This window comes from Lipotes vexillifer, unplaced genomic scaffold (genome assembly GCF_000442215.2).
Source record: "Lipotes vexillifer unplaced genomic scaffold, Lipotes_vexillifer_v1.1 scaffold760, whole genome shotgun sequence".
Taxonomy (NCBI): domain Eukaryota; kingdom Metazoa; phylum Chordata; class Mammalia; order Artiodactyla; family Lipotidae; genus Lipotes; species Lipotes vexillifer.
In genome coordinates this window covers 986,490-991,501 of record NW_006772931.1, presented here as the reverse complement: position 1 = coordinate 991,501, position 5,012 = coordinate 986,490, and positions in this window count along the sequence as shown.

The following is a 5,012-nucleotide window of genomic DNA, read 5'->3' as shown; positions in this document are numbered from 1 at the left end:
TAGCGAAAGAGTACACTTTTTCTAAGACTAAGAATTTTAAAAAATTCAACACTAAAGAGAACTTTTAGGACTATCCTGAAATGCCCTAAGACACTATCAATACAATGAGCTTTTCAAACTCCTTATACAAAACGTAAGCACTCCACCACCAAGATTTCCAACTCCACTCACAGCACTTTCTCCTCATGAAGTCTCCTCAGATTGACTTCTGTTTCATGAGCTAATTTAGTTCTATCACCTGTACTTTGAATATATGGATTCCAGGTGAAACAGGACCCAAAGGATTTACCAAAATGGCTGTTACATCTGAAAACCAAAATATCCACGCCCACCTTTCTGATGCCTCCCTCACTGTGGTTGGCAATGAATGAACAGGGAGGCTGCAGGGTGCCTTGGAGTTAATGAGCACAAAGCCTCTCAAAACTCATCAGAATTTCCTAGCTTTGAGACCTAGGGTAAGCTATTAACCTTGTTAAGCCTTAGTTTGCTCATCTGTAAAATGGGGATCCATAGTGGTACTGACCTCACTGAGTCGTTGGAAAGATTAAATGACATTATGAATGAAAGGGTTCAGCATACTGTCTTGCATACAGTAAATGCTTAATTAAATTTTAGCTATCTTGATATTTATTATGAACCCTTAGGGACTCTAGAACTTTTAATTTTAGGTTAATTACATTTTTGTACCATTTAAGCTCTATCACCTTTGAACACCAATGGTAACTATAGGGACTGCAAGGTGGAGACATTTAAAACAGCTCAATAACCAAACATGCTATTATATACTGCTACTCAAGCAGACAGATTTTTCTCTGTTGATTTTATAAAAGAGATCTTAACTGGCTTTTAAAAGTTTTCAATCCTGCTATAAACATATTAATTTGCTGAGAATGTCACTCATATACGTTGTTTCAAAAGGACACTCTCATAAAATTTTAAATGTTATTTAGAAAAGAATGTGTTTAATGGCATCTAGTTTTCCCTGTGAAGAGTGAATCAGCAACTAAGTGCCCAGTTTCTGTCTGTTAGAAGCCGAAATCTTGTCCAGTGTAGGCTTTTTTTTTTTTTTTTTCTCATTCGAGTACCTTTAAAGAGAGCATATATTGTAAAAGGACAGAAAAGGCCTTTTGTTTTGCTGAAAGCCCTGCACACCAAATAGCATGACACCTGCTGCAAGCTGGGATAAGACATATTTACCCTTTGGTTTCCTCTCTCTCTAGGTGTGTGGGGGAGGCTTATGAAAAATGTAGTCAGAATGGGCACCTGGACAGAGGTATTTAAAATACAAAATAAAATCTGAATTCGTCCCTGGCTTGTTATGAGACTTCAGGTGTCATTTAAGATGAACTAAAACTATTTCAGCTTTCATATCTGTAAAAAAGAGGGGCCCTTCCTTAAGAATCTTAGGAGAACATGAATCTTTAGGCAAGGAATTAGGCAGAGATGTTGGAGGCTGAGAGAAAAGTAGCAGTAATACAGAAAAAGTGGGAGGCCTCAGGAAATGGTATCAAGGTAGGGGTGGGTGGGAGTCGGAAAGTGACCTGAGACAGTGATAACAATTAATGACACCATCTACATTTGTTGAAAAGTAATATTGTCCTGAAAATCCCTACTTTATCATATTTAAAGGTGCCCATTCTTACCCCAACCCTATGAAGTACTAGTAATAGCCCCATTTTACAGATGAGAAAATGGAGGTTTAAAGAGGCATAAAATTATAAAACCAAAGGTCAAAGTCACATGGCTGGTAAAATTGAGGTCCAGCAAATTTTAGAGCCTGAGTCATTTATTCTAAATTTTATTTATTTACTTTAACCACAAGCAAGGCCAGAATCATGCTTACCAACCTCTTTAGCGAAAGTCCAGGAAGAGGTGCTAAAACCCTTGTTATCACTAAGAGGAGTGCTGCAGGCCCGGCCTTCCAGGACTACACACTGCCTTCCCATCTGGCTTTAGTCTGGAGGAGGAATTGTCCCCTGGGGGGCTGTAGCCCTATCTAAAAGGAACCCAGAGAAGAATGCCATGATTTTTCACATTAATTTGATTCATCCCACAGGTTGTGTTCTGTATAAGGGACGCCTGACCTGGGGTGGGAGTGGGGCGATTAAGGGTGGACATCTAGTCCGAACTCCACTCTCCAAGCTGTCAATGGGTGGTGATGGGCTGTGTCCACCCTGGTGTGCGACTGCATCTACCCAATACTCAACCCACAGGAAGGGGTGCCTATTTGTGATCAAGATACCTAATGGGCTGGGGATAGCCTGGGTGGTGCAGCAGGAACTAAGAAAACAAGAGTGTTTCAGGAAGACAGAGGCCAAGTGGTCACCCAGGTCCCAGGTTGCTGAATGGCAGTGGGATGAGGAGGGTGGTAAAGGGCACATGGATTGTATCTTACAATCCATGGCATTTACCCACATCCTACCTGGATTCCTATTATAACCATCTGTCCCATGTCCCCCCAGAAGAGCTGTGTGTCACTCTGTTGTGTATCCCCCTCCACCTCTTAGCACACGGTAAGACCTCCTGCAAAATACATACATTGAGTGAGTCAGTGAATGAACAGACTTGTCATGCGTGCCTAGTGCTGGCTGTTGCCTACGACAAAAACGTGCAACAGAAGTGCAATCAGTTTGTGCTCTAATTCATATTCAATTTTCCCTTTCTTAGCATTTTTGACAATTTTTTTGGAGACCAAAATGTGTGGTATTAAAAACAAATGTGAAAACAAAGCGAGGCAAACTATCTGGATGCTTGCCAACATGGAGAGCCATTATCTAATGATTTTAAAGCATCTGAGTGAGTTGATTGGGTTAGGACTAGAATCCGCCCCCTTTCTCTGCAGGACGTGGCTGCACGTGGCTACACACATGTAATTATTGTCACAGAGTGACATGTACATTCATGCACAGAATGTGTGAGGCAGAGGAGAAACGTTTTACCAGCATCCTGAGGAAACAAAGGAAAGTTGCTTAATGTAAGAAAAATCCCTGTATCAATTTTTGATCTGGACTTTCAAATTCCAAAACAGCACTAAATATATTATATCCCTACTAGTATATATTGTTTCTTAATAAGAACAGTTCCAAGTCAAATTAAGCATCGCCTGGATTGAGTTAGAAAGACAGCAGCTGAGATCAATGGAGACAATTGTGGAGAAAGGGTTTTGTTTTTCTTTAAGCAGTAGAATAAGAGGCCTTTTAGAGATAACCTTAAGAACAAATGATTGGCATAAATTACAAGCTGCTATTTTGGTCTATGCATAATTTGGGCTGATCTATCCTATGCTAAGAAATTAGAGAAAAAAATAGGAAGTGATGGCACACAACGTTCATTTTGTAAACACGGAATGCAATCATCATTCCCTTAAAAAAAATCCAACCCACATACACAAATCTTCACAAAAATAGATTCTGCAAGTTTTGAAAACATTTACTCCATTACTATCCTGTACAAATAATTCTTTGAAATGAATTGAAAGACATTTAAATTTTTTGAATGTGACAGAACTTCATTAAAGTACAGCTTGTTGCCGCACAGATTCAGACATAAACAAGGAAAATCACGTCTCCTAAAATTGTTTTCATTAAAAAACAGCAGCAAAACCCAGTTTCCTTCCCCACTCATCTCTCCTGGCCATGACAAAGGAACTGAACGTTGGTCTAGGGCAATGGGAAGCCCTAAAAGATTTAAGCAGGAGGAGAGGACAAGCCTGAAGTCCGTCCCCTTGCTGCTCTCACAGGGAAGGCCTCCTTCCCTCAAAAGCTCGTGTCACGCAGGGTGTTTCACAAGTCCAGAGTCAGGTAGAAGGATGGACATTTACTGAGTCCTTGATGTGAATGCGCTGTAACTAGAGGACCTGTACAGACAAAGCTGAACAGAGGGGTAGGTCTGCTGGGCACCTGTGGGGTACCTTTCTACAACTGGCACCGAGACACCGGGACAAAAAATTGGGACTAAAGTGTCCCTTAACTCAGGTCTCCACCCCAGCACCTTCCTAACTGGCGAACTGAAAACTGGGCTTCTCCCTCGACACTGCTCCAGATAAATGAATGGAGACTTTGAGAGCAAATATTCAAGGGATATTAATTAGAAGGGGAGCAATATAGGAGACCAGAGTCTTGAACACCTCGTGGTCTCGGTTTCCTTGTCTGAAAAAGAGCGCTTATCTCACAGGTTCTTTTATAAGAATTAAATGAACACACAGGAAGAGGACAACTGTTAAGTAGCAGATCTACAGCTAGCAATGAACCCAGAATACCCAGTGCAAAATGCCCCCTTCACTCCAGGGCCAGATTAGGGAAAGGGGGAGAGAGGGAACCTGCTCATCACAGAGGGCCCTTCCGGTCCAGCCACCCACCCCTGCTGGCTACCAGCGGAAGGCTGAAGTTCTCAAAGATAAAAACCCAAACGTGCATGTGCAAAAAGAAAAGAGTATTATTTAATATTTTAGTGCTTCTAACTTCTGGTGCCCAGGGTAAAGTTAGCAGAGTTCTGGTTGGCTTAGTATCAGCTCAATATTTACCTAATTTATTCTTCCCATTAACCTCTCAAGGTAGGGCCTGCATGTTTGGATATTATTAACCTGGAGCTCAACCCAGGAGATGCTGCGGTTCATATATATTTTGCACGTATAAAGATTTGACCTCAATTTCTGCAGAGTAAATGCAAGGCACACGTAGTATTTAATACTGTTCTGACAGACGTGCACGTAAAGAGAAAATGTGGAAAGGTTTCCTCCACTTACCTTTATCACAAAGGTACTACTTTCCTACCCTATTTTCATATACCACCAGCAACCTGAAAATTTACACTGAGATACAAACAGCTCCAATATAACTAGCTACAATAGCTAACAATTAATATATGATTATAAAATATTAAGTCCTGGGCTTCCCTGGTGGCGCAGTGGTTGGGGGTCCGCCTGCCGATGCGGGGGGCGCGGGTTCGTGTCCCGGTCCGGGAAGATCCCACATGCTGTGGAGCGGCTGGGCCCGTGAGCCATGGCCGCTGAG